Below are 13,083 nucleotides of genomic sequence, written 5' to 3'. Positions count from 1 at the left end.
TTCAAACAAAAGCCACACCCTGATATCTCTTAGCTGACATTCGCCTCTTGTTTCTGGCCACACACATAATGGGCATAAGAAACAGATCTGCGAATACAATAAAAACAGGGTTTTTGGTTAAGTCTTGTCTACAGCAGCTTAGTTATTTCAAACATAACTTTGTGAAGTGTTTGAAAAATTACGTAATAACTTAGATGCATCACGTATAAAGCAAGCTGAGAATGATTCAATTTCACTGTGTGGTGTTAGTTTGCATACGTCAAACACTGAGACATTTTTCCCTCAGGCCATCTACAACCAAGAGGCATTTAATGATGATGGCAGCATAAAGTATGAAGAATTTCCAGGCTATTCAAGCAAGTACACCATTGCAGGCAGGGATGTTTCAACATAGGAATGTTGTTATGACCCACCATGGTGCAAAGTGGAAGAATCAGAAATAATCGAGGGTAAACTTCAGATGATCTATTGTAAGATAACTGAATGTGCACCTAATGCTGCTCGCAGGTACATCCAGCATATAGACGATTACACCAATCAGTTAACAAAAGAGGAGCTACTTCAAGGTCATCCATTATGTTGCTATACAGAATCTCCTCCCTGTGATTCTCCACTGTTGTATTTGGTGTGCTAGCACCTCATTTTCCAGACATACAATGTGTGGTGAAATTGTTGTATGAAGTGCGCAGACATGGTAGAAAAATCACGGAAATTGAGCATGCCTTGCAACATGGATAGCTGGAAAAACTGTCTGAGATTACCGACATTGCTAAGAGCAATCGATTGAGACAGACAACCAGCCATTGAGTGAAACTCAAATCTATGAACAACATAAGGCAGCTTATGAGAAGTTTTATGAAAGGTGTTTAGATGTTGCAAAGTACCCTTGCATATCATGTGACAAGTTGTGCTACCGACGCGAATGTTGACACTTAGGTAGTCTATGCAATTTTCCCAACAGTTGTGAGTGGCAGGCCTTGATGGATTACAATACGCGTAGACCAGAGTACAACGATGGACTGCCTGAAGGATTAATATGCAAATATTGCCTAAACTACTTTAGACAAGGAAAATTACCACCAAGGTGCATACTCAATGGTCTGCAGTTTGGAGACATTCCACAAGAGATATCAGAACTAAATGCTTTTGAAAAAATATTAATACAAAGGGCAAAATGTTTTCAAACTGTCAGTAGAATGGGTACAGTTGCGAAAAGGCAATTGCCTGCCAGCCACAAAATTCAGAAGGTTATTGGCACTACGTTCCACTTTCCATTACCAATTGAAGCAACTTTGAACAGATTGCCTGACCCACAGCAAGCTCTTCCAAATCATGGTGAACTTTTATTTTAATCCAAAGTTTACCTAGTAAATCTAATGTCATATGGAAGGACCTTGTAGATATCAATAAGGTCTACAATGCCCTACTAAAGCTTAAGGAAATCAATCCCCTGTATGCTTTAATTCAGCTTCCTGGAGCTCCAAAAGATCTAGATATTGGTAACTGAATTGATGAAGGTTCTTATGGAGAACCACTTTCAACATCTGGAGAGTCTATGGTAGAAGAAATTGCTGAACATAAGGAGCAATCTTACTATGAGCAATATACCATTAATCCATTGCATGCCCCAAGGGAAAACAAGAAGGTCACGGCACTATACCAAATGCTAAAAGTAAATGAAGCCCCTCTTGATAGTCGTATGAAAAACTTGGATATGTTGTGTTTTCCATATTTATACCCACACGGAATTGGTGGACAGAGGTGTCAATGAGAGGTGCCATTAAGCGCAGCAGAGTACGTGAAGTGCATTTTGCAATCACGTGATCCATGATTCAGGATTAACCAACAGCTCATCTTTTTCTTGAATAACCAAACAATACTGCGACAAATAGCAAATGGTATTTACCATAAGCTAAAGGTGATTAGGCCAAGTGAAAGGCTAACAGCTGCCCGCTGTCTAGAAATGTTATCTGAAGAGCTGGAAGGAAACCTAACAACAATATTTGCACATGTTAGAAAGATGATTACCACTGACCCGGCATCCAGTAGTAGATTTATTGACAATAAACACAAGGCAATTTATGATTTCATTCTAAGTGACAGCCAGCCTTTGGGTCCTGTTTGTGCTCTTAAATGATTACCACTGACCCGGCATCCAGTAGTAGATTTATTGACAATAAACACGAGGCAATTTATGATTTCATTCTAAGTGACAGCCAGCCTTTGGGTCCTGTTTGTGCTCTTGGTGCAAACTGTGAATACCAAGGGAGAGGATTGCAACACAGTCATGTGGAGGCATGGGTAGAAGGAGCACCAATAATTGGTGAAAGCACAGAAGAAATATGTGACCCTATTTTGGAAAACCATACATTTCAGCACATTGGTCAAAATTGCATTTTATAGCTTAATCAAGGCAGCATATCGGCCCTAGTTGTTCATCACTTCATCAATGACTAGTTATACTCCAACATGTTGGAAACAATCTTAAAAGCTCCTTTCTAATGCTGAACATAATGTAAATGTTTTAAGAATAGTTTGCAATAATTCCAACATGTCGGAAACATATAAAAACACAATAAATAAAGTTTATGTAGTTGTTCATCACTTCATCAATGACTAGTTATACTCCAACATGTTGGAAACAGTCCTAAAAGATCCTTTCTAATGCTTAACACAAATAAATGAAGGTCTGAATGTCTTTAGAATAGTTTGCAACAATTCGAACTATTCTAACATGATGGAAACAGTCCATCAATGACGTGTGTTGTACAGTAACTAGTCACTTTATCAATGACTAGTTATACTCCAACATGTTGGAAACAATCTTAAAATCTCCTTTCTAATGATTAACATAATGTTAATGTTTTAAGAATAGTTTGCAATAATTCCAACAGGTCGGAAACAAATAAAAAGTAGTTGTTCATCACTTCATCAATGACTAGTTATACTCCAACATGTTGGAAACAGTTCTTTGAACAACTCAACACAATAGTTATGTGATAGAGTATTTTGCAGTTTATCCAACAGGTCGGAATACATAATCTGGAAGTTTTTAAAATAGTTTGCAACAATTCCAACAGGTTGGAAACAAATAAAAAACATAATATATAAAGTTTATTTAGTTGTTCATCTCTTCATCAATGATTAGTTATACTCCAACATGTTGGAAACAATCTTAAAATCTCCTTTCTAATGATTAACATAATGTTAATGTTTTAAGAATAGTTTGCAATAATTCCAACAGGTCGGAAACAAATAAAAAGTAGTTGTTCATCACTTCATCAATGACTAGTTATACTCCAACATGTTGGAAACAATCTTAAAAGCTTCTTTCTAATGCTGAACATAATGTAAATGTTTTAAGAATAGTTTGCAATAATTCCAACATGTCGGAAACATATAAAAACACAATAAATAAAGTTTATGTAGTTGTTCATCACTTCATCAATGACTAGTTATACTCCAACATGTTGGAAACAGTCCTAAAAGATCCTTTCTAATGCTTAACACAAATAAATGAAGGTCTGAATGTCTTTAGAATAGTTTGCAACAATTCGAACTATTCTAACATGATGGAAACAGTCCATCAATGACGTGTGTTGTACAGTAACTAGTCACTTTATCAATGACTAGTTATACTCCAACATGTTGGAAACAATCTTAAAATCTCCTTTCTTATGATTAACATAATGTTAATGTTTTAAGAATAGTTTGCAATAATTCCATCAGAAATAAAAAGCACAATAAATAAAGTTTATGTAGTTGTTCATCACTTCATCAATGACTAGTTGCACTCCAACATGTTCTTTGAACAACGCAACACAATAGTTAAGTGATAGAGTATTTTGCCGTTTATCCAACAGGTCGGAATACAAGTAACGCTAAGTCATACGTTCCTTAGTAAGTATTAGTTAAACTCCAACATGTTGGATAAGTTTCTTTCTATTGCTTAACATACTCGTAGCATTTTAAAACAATTTTAAACAACATCCAACATGTCGGAAATGAGGTAAAGATCAATAAATGGAAGTTTATTCATGCTTTATCACTTTAACAATGACTAGTTATACTCCAACATGTTGGAAACAGTCCTAATAGCTCCTTTCCAATGCTTAACATAATCTGGAAGTTTTTAGAATAGTTTGCAACAATTCCAACAGGTCGGAAACAAATAAAAAACACAATATATAAATACTCCAAACTGTTGAACAACTCAACACAATAGTTAAGTGATAGAGTATTACCTTCCAACTTCATTTTTACAGTGTAACACATTGTTATCTCTCTTGTAGCACCTCATCAAACATTTGTTTGACCAAAGTACATAGTGCTTCTCTTGGTACCATCTGTTTAGTGTTCCCAGCTGCTTCACTCAGTGGGGTTCGCGGGGTTCAATCACACCATTGGATCACGCACTGCTTTCGATTCATACCTCATTTGTAGATAAACCCTTCTAAGGTAGGTTTTTAATTACCCTGTACATTAGTATGCGCTCTTGTGAGTGTGTCGTACCTCCTCTGATACATTCATAGAGGATTATGTTACCACAGTAACGGGAAATTGAAAGTGACGCAACCCTTCGAAAACACTAATAGCGATTCTTTTTAATGCCCAATTGAAGTGTGATTTGTGGCGAGGCGTGTAGCAACTGCCGCGGTCGTGTTTTGTCATGAGTAACGAGGTGCAGAATTATGGTGTACAGGGTTGCGTAATATAAAGTGTTATTTTTGGCAGTTGAGGCTCCTGTTGAGGCGCAGCGGTCGTCAATCCAACAAAAGACAAAGGTAAGAGGGTGTGGCAATGCTTCTCACAGGTCCCTAGTGGGATATGTTATAGGGAAGGAGATTCAGAGCCAAGCGATGTTGAAGATAGCGATGTTGAAGATGATGAAGAAGTGCATACAGTGACTGTCTGCAATGCAGAAGTAAGTTGAAAGTTCCGTTATGTCGTTCACCGTTGCTAATGCTAAAGCAGTTTCCAATTGAAGGGCTCAGTGGCAAAAGGGGATAAGCCCCATTTGAAAAATTAGGTAACCTCATGGTGGACATTAAATAGAAATTTTCAGATGTGTAATAATTTGCTTGAGGTTGCTTCGAATTTATGATTTCTGTTGTTCACTTAATAACAGCATTATTCACATGTCATAAATAAGCTATTTCATTTTTGAAAAAAATAAAATCCAAAATGGCTCATTCCACTAGGCCCTTCAATTGTAGTCCTGTGGCATGCAAACTTTATCACTAGTGTTGGTCTTTTTTTTTTAACTTTAGGAATCAAATTCGGTACTATTCATCTTTGAAACCTGTTGGGCGAAGAAGATATTTTTAAACATTACACCTACAGGACTTTACGACTTTACCAAACTGAAAACTAAAATTGCAGAGCATTGTGATATTCCTCATAATGGACAAATAGTTCAGCTGGTGGAATTAGATGATGGCTTTCAAGTGTACATGTGGGAGTTTAAAAAACGCACCCGTTGCTCAGATGCCAACGCCAAACTTTTTTTGCGTCTGAAACGGTCCAAAGATTTGGATTTGGAAAATCCAATTCCAATATCGAAAGGTAAAATTAGTTATCCGTTTTTCACACTGGCACAAGGCAAGGATCTTCATGAGGGTGACAAGTATTCTTCTTCAGCAGAAGTTTTGAGAGTCAATGCTTTGATGCTTTCACTACAAAGCAATTCATACCATGTTCAGATAGTTGCATCAGTTCATCACTACTGTCCATTTTCTGGTGGGGGGGACATTTTTATTGAAAATGGTGCGACAGAGTCTTTAATTTTTCAAAGTGATGTGGGTGATATTGGAGCCGATGGAAATTTGATAGTTGCTGAAAATGTCTCCCCAACAACAAGGGGAACCCAAAAACTAGCTCAGCTTTGTTTAGAGTTAAAAAACGAACATGTTTATCTTGACGAGAAGAAACATCAGCTATGGGCAAATATGATTATTCTCATTGTCGAAAAGTTTGCGAAATCCTGTTGTGAAAAGACCTTCAGTAGAAAGGACTTAATAGATGTCAAAACTCTAACAAGTTACGGCATGTTATGTTGTGGAAATGGAGGTTTGGCTGGCTACAAACTGGAAATAGAATTCAATGCCTCCAACCATGCTATAACAAAAATAGAGCCTGATATCTACAATAGACTTAGAGCTGCCAAATTGATAGATCTTTTCATAGAAAGGTTTGCAAGAAAAACGGATGAATGGAAAAAGTGAACTATCTATATTAAATATTTTATGTAATAAATTGTTACGTCAGTGATGTGTTGTACGTGTGTGCATGCGCGTGTGTAAAGATCAGTCTAAATTGCACAGCAGTGTTATATAAGTTCATGGTCATAAGGAAACATAAGAACACAGGATACATCAGCGCATATATCTAAGCCTACACTACAACATAAAAAATATGATCTGGTGAGCGGAAGTGCCGACCAGGGACATAATATGCTTGAACTTGCATGCTGTACATTAGCCACTTGTGTACATGCCATGCTTTCCTCAGATGTGATGCAAACAATGCCCTATATAGCTGAACAGTTCAGTGTCAAAAAATTTTTTAAAACGTGCTTCAAAAAGGTCCAGAAACTGGAAAAAAGTTTGGCTTAGGTGGGGGTTGAAAGTGTAGCTAAGCAAGTTTCTTTCTATTGTTTAACATAATATTTCAATCTCCTAGCATTTTAAAAGAATTTTAAACAACATCCAACATGTCGGAAATGAAGTAAAGCTTTATTCAGTGCTTTATCACTTTAACAATGACTAGTTATACTCCAACATGTTGGAAACAGTCCTAAAAGCTCCTTTCTAATGCCTTAACATAATCTGAAAGTTTTTACCTTTTTATTTGTTTCCGACCCATGATATTAATTCTTTGTTGAGTGGTCACAATACCACTACCAATTATTTCACTTCACAACAAGGTTTTATATATGATTTATAACCCTGTAGAATTAATTGGACAAGACTCCTGGTCCATCTGCAGCATCTCAGCATATACTTCTTGCCCTGGGATGAGTCCATCCATCTGCAGCATCTCATTGCATCAGTAACTTCTTGCCATTGCATCACATCAAATTCAACTCTGCAACTCATTGCGTCATAATCTCCTCCACCCTGCAAAAATAAATAAATAAACTGCATCATCAATCTTCTCTCTGCAACTCTGCAACTCTACAAAGAAGGGAATCCTTCCTCCCTTTTACTTTTTTTGTTACAGATATGTACTTTTTGTTATCCAAAGTGCTACTGCTGTTACATTTCTTGCTATTGTTACAGCTGTTACGTCTGTTAGCTCTGTAACCCTTGTGTACAATTTAGTAGATTGGAAATTGTTTTGGAAGGTCTTTCTCCAACATGTTGGAAAAAGTCCTAAAAGCTCCTTTCTAATGCTTAACATAATCTGAAAGTTTTAAGAATAGTTTGCAACAATTCCAACAGGTCGGAAACAAATGAAAAAGCACAATAAATAAAGTTTATTTAGTTGTTCATATCTTCATCAATGACTAGTTATACTCCAACACGTTGGAAACAATGTTAAAAGCTCCTTTCTAATGCTCAACATAATGTAAATGTTTTAAGAATAGTTTGCAATAATTCCAACATGTCGGAAACATAAAAACACAATAAATAAAGTTTATGTAGTTGTTCATCACTTCATCAATGACTAGTTGTACTCCAACATGTTACAGCAGTAGCTTTAGCATTTCCAGCTGGTCGGAAATAATTATCCCTTTTGCGCATGGTAAAGTATATTAAGCTCCATATAAGGACACGTCCCCGAGTAAGCAGTTGCAGTTCACCGGTGGTGTTGTTCACTTGCGGTCGTGTTGTCGTGTCGTGTCGTGTCGTGTCGTGTACCTGTGGTCCTGTCCTGTCTGCAGTCATGAAATGTCGGAAACAGTCATTTCAACAGCACAATACAACAATTGGTCCAAAAATTCATAACAATTAAAAGTGTGAACATTTCTAAAGTAATTCTAACATATACATATTAACGGTAATACAAATATTTATATAAATCTGAGGATTCTGATAATACACCATAGCTTATACTATGTTTAGTTGCATCCGTCTTGCGAAAACAAGCCAACAACATCGATAACAGGGTGATACGCCCTTAGACGATATAATACATCAACAGTTAGGGTTGCTTGATTGAAAGTAATACATTTAGAAGCGTCTTGTACTGCAAGTGGCTTTGTTTTAACAAATTTAAAAAATTGTGTCTTAACTCTTGATATAAAAACAATGACACTAGTGACTGAATATTTTGTTCACTGGAAATGCAGTAAACGAGCCTTCCTCAATACACACTTTATATTTGGGGTGGAGGTTATCTGTTGGTGTCACTGCCGTCACTTGTATTCTGACTTCATCATTGCCGATCTCATTATTATGGCAAGTGGTGCCATGGAAAATGACACCACTGATCCCACGCAAACTTCACTATAAGTAACTAATCACAGCAATAGAATACATAACTACATAAACTTTATTTATTGTACTTTTTATTTGTTTCCGACCTGTTGGAATTATTGCAAACTATTCTTAAAACATTAACATTATGTTAATCATTAGAAAGGAGATTTTAAGGTTGTTTCCAACATGTTGGAGTATAACTAGTCATTGATGAAGAGATGAACAACTAAATTAACTTTATATATTATGTTTTTTATTTGTTTCCAAGACGGATGCAACTAAACATAGTATAAGCTATGGTGTATTATCAGAATCCTCAGATTTATATAAATATTTGTATTACCGTTAATATGTATATGTTAGAATTACTTTAGAAATGTTCACACTTTTAATTGTTATGAATTTTTGGACCAATTGTTGTATTGTGCTGTTGAAATGACTGTTTCCGACATTTCATGACTGCAGACAGGACAGGACCACAGGTACACGACACGACACGACAACACGACCGCAAGTGAACAACACTGCCGGTGAACTGCAACTGCTTACTCGGGGACGTGTCCTTATATGGAGCTTAATATACTTTACCATGTCTATTTATAAACACCTCGTTGGCAACACGTGCTCCATGTTAATAGAGGCAAAAGGGATAATTATTTCCGACCAGCTGGAAATGCTAAAGCTACTGCTGTAACATGTTGGAGTACAACTAGTCATTGATGAAGTGATGAACAACTACATAAACTTTATTTATTGTACTTTTTCATTTGTTTCCGACATGTTGGAATTATTGCAAACTATTCTTAAAACATTTACATTATGTTGAGCATTAGATGCAAACTATTCTAAAAACTTCCAGATTATTTATTCCATCCTGTTGGATAAACTGCATAATACTCTATCACTAAAAGAAATATTTCCAACATGTTGGAGTACAACTAGTCATTGATGAAGTGATGAACAACTACGTAAACTTTATTTATTTTCCTTTTTATATTTTCCCGACATGTTGGAATTATTGCAAACTATTCTTAAAACATGTACATTATGTTGAGCATTAGAAAGGAGCTTTTAACATTGTTTCCAACGTGTTGGAGTATAACTAGTCATTGATGAAGATAATAGTTAATAGTTAGTTATAGTTAATTTCAACCTACCATGTGGAACAACCGGAAAGGGCACAATAATGCCGAAACAAGAATTGTGCCAGATGAAGAACTCTATGTTCTTATTAAGGACATAAGCCAGGACTGTGTGCATCCGAAGCACAAATATTGTATTGAAATTAAGCTACCGATATCATGTTTATCAACTAACTGGGCCCAAAAGAATCAAGGTGATGAAAATGAAGTTTCTTATTGTGCTATTTATTTGTTTCCAACCTGTTGGAATTTTTGCAAAGTATTCTTAAAATTACATTATGTTCAGCATTAGAAAGGAACTTTTAAGATTGTTTCCAACATGTTGGAGTATAACTAGTCATTGATGAAGAGATGAACAACTAAGTAAACTTTATTTATTGGGCTTTTTATTTGTTTCCGACATGTTGGAATTGTTGCAATTATGTTAAGCATTAGAAAGGAGCTTTTAGCAAGATTATGTATTCCGACCGTTGATCTGGAAGTTTTTAGAATAGTTTGCAACAATTCCAACATGTCGGAAACAAATAAAAAAGCACAATAAATAAAGTTTATTTAGCTGTTCATCTCTTCATCAATGACTAGTTATACTCCAACATGTTGGAAACAGTGCTAAAAGCTCTTTTCTAATGCTGAACATAATGTAAATGCTTTAAGAATAGTTTGCACTAATTCCGACAGGTAGTCCTAAAAGCTCATTTCTACTGCTATCTTCCAACATGTTGGAGTAAACTATAATCCTACATATATTATGGTTTATTTCATTTCTGACAAAGTTTGCAGCACATAGTAAGGATGTAATTTGTTATATGGCATTGCTGTGAATGATCCCACTTCAATTGTAGTGTTATATATAGGGTGAGTGTTCTCGATGGGATCCACATCTAAGACTTCCAATCTGATTTCTTCTGGACTGAGTTGGCGTTGTGTAACGTAGTGCCGTGGCACACGATCCCTACGCCACTAATTTCATCCCAATTGAAGATCACTATCATTAACTAATCACAGCAATAGAATACAAGATTGCCATACCTTGCTGGCCTTCCTTAAAGTCATCTGCATATACTGCTTTTCGTTGTTTTTTCTCTAAAGCAAGTACAGAATCTATAATATTCAATACAATAGTACAATGATGTAGGATTTTGCAGTTTATCCAACAGGTCGGAATTTAAATAAAGCAAGTCATAAATTTCTACAATCAACGTTCCACACAAAGATTACTTAACAATAGAATGCATAAAGATTGCAATACCTTTTTTTCCTTCTCCTGTGTTACCTTTTCCTTCTCCTCTGGAACCTATAATATTCGATCAAGTGTTAGCAATGGTACAATAGTACAATGATGCATCTATACATTCACACAGGATTTTGCAGTTTATGCAACAGGTCGGCACAATAAATAAGCATCAATGACCAGTTATACTCCAACATGTTGGAAACAGTTCTTTGAACAACTCAACACAATAGTTAAGTGATAGAGTATTTTGTAAGTAATGCTAAGTCATACGTTCCTTAGTGAGTATTAGTTAAACTCCAACATGTTGGATAAGTGTAAAAAAATTTTAAAGAACATCCAACATGTCGGAAATGAAGTAAAGAGAATTTTAAATAACATCCAACATGTCGGAAATGAAGTAAAGCTCAATAAATGAAGTTTACTCAGTACTTTATCACTTTAACAATGAATAGTTATACTCCAACATGTTGGAAACAGTCCTAAAAGCTCCTTTCTAATGCTTAACAATGTTAAGAATTGTTTGCAATAATTCCAACAGGTCGGAAACAAATAAAAAGCACAATAAATAAAGTTTATGTAGTTGGAAATGAAGTAAAGCTCAGTTTAAGAAATGACTAGTTATACTCCAATGCGTTGGAATGTACACTTGTATTCTTACTTGATGAACTTGACGAGAGATCTGCATCTATTATAGGGGGAAAAGCCCAATCAGTTAGTATATAATTACAGACATGCATTGCAATTGTTTATGGATATAAAGCATCCATGAATGATCGCAATATTTACCTGCAGCTGTTCTTTTCACTCCTGTATAAAACAATTAGGGCACTGCACTGTTAGTGCTGGCCGGTTTTTGTGAGCATCATAAAGGCTCCTTAGGTGTTTCAAATCAGTCTTGGGAAAGAGCTAATATTAGGTAACTAGAGTAAATAAATTTATTTACCTTCTTAGGAGGCTCAGACTTTGGAGCAGTTAGTGTCTAGCGATATTGTCATCAAGGATATGTAGTACAGTGAGCCCATACTAATTTGAAAAGTTGTTGCTCAGAATAGCTGTCGTTTATAAGCGCCTCTCCGACCACACCCAAATAAGTAAAAATATAGCAGTAACCAGTCTGTAACAAACACGTATAGTTTTGAAGAAACAGCAAAGCATGATTGTTTTCTTGTGCAAAACTGGGTCGATTGGGTCTGAGCAACAACTGAATTCTAACCACATTGGGCCTAACTCACAGCGATGATAGAAGTGTTCTCCTTCTGCTGCTCTCTGCAACAACCAATGAATATGATGACAACATGATACATTGATCTCTAAATGACGCTTACTCTAGGTTTTGAATTCGTTGTTGAAGTTCCTAAATGAAAAAAAAGTGGATTTTACTGAACAGTCACCCTAGAGATATCACTCACCCTAACTATCTTGGTCAGCTAAAAAACAAAAAAAAACATAACACATGAAAATTTCCAACATGTGGGAAAAATACAACATGTCGGAAAATCCAACATATCGGAAAAGCACACATGGCAACAAGTGGGAAAAAAACTCACCTCTTCGAGCTTCTTCTTAGAGGCCATTGTCGCTTTGATTTAAATTCCAAGCGTATCCGTTGTCAACGCCCTGATGAGTTATGTCATCACGTGATGTGTCACCTGTTGGTCGTTGGGGTGTTCCGTGTCACCTGGTCAATGTCGTGTTCGTGTTCGGTGTCACCTGGTCAATGTCGTGTTCGTGTACAACTGTTTCGGTGATGTCCACAACAAAGGTACACTAAAGTACTAAGGAAGTAGATACTAATTGTGTGAAATATGGCGTCATTTTTTAGTCGTTAAGGAAGTGTGTTGATGAACATACTGGTTCTCCTGATCATAGACCGTCCAAGAAATCAAAGTAAGAGAGTGACAATACAGAGGTTTATTGTATTCTAATTGATGCACATCAATGTGTTTTGTATTCCATTATCCATGCTACCACAAACACTCCACTTGAAGTTAATAAATTTACAGGCACAGACTTTACCACTGCATTTGTTTACAATTGTGTGTTGTGTGTCTATTACAGAAGAGATGGTGATAATGAAGAGGATATTGAAATTCTGGATTTGTCCCATTTAGTCAACGATTATTATTTCAGCATAGCCGTTAAGAATCTTGTTCCACGTGCTTTTTTTAAGACACAGAGTTATATGTCAGTGCTTGATTCTATGGTGGGAGGTCGTACCTGCATAACTGGACCTAAAGGTGTCGGCAAGACCATGTGTTTATTAGCACTTCTGTGCAAGCTGAGG

At 36.1% G+C, this 13,083-nt stretch overlaps 1 long non-coding RNA gene across 1 annotated transcript; it reads right to left on the bottom strand.

Annotated features, from left to right (window-relative positions):
- Positions 1–11,951: 11,951 nt before the first annotated feature.
- On the bottom strand, positions 11,952–12,576 carry LOC136244318 (uncharacterized). The gene is made up of 4 exons (XR_010695150.1): positions 12,347–12,576; positions 12,209–12,226; positions 12,125–12,153; positions 11,952–12,065 (listed from the first exon to the last, which is right to left on the bottom strand). It is a non-coding gene; the product is annotated as an uncharacterized lncRNA (long non-coding RNA).
- Between the last annotated feature and the right edge of the window lie 507 nt (positions 12,577–13,083).

The sequence above is a fragment of the Dysidea avara genome, chromosome 14 (assembly GCF_963678975.1).
Source record: "Dysidea avara chromosome 14, odDysAvar1.4, whole genome shotgun sequence".
NCBI lineage: Eukaryota > Metazoa > Porifera > Demospongiae > Dictyoceratida > Dysideidae > Dysidea > Dysidea avara.
The sequence above is the reverse complement of the archived record's forward strand: the minus strand, read 5'-3'. Positions and strand labels throughout refer to the sequence as shown.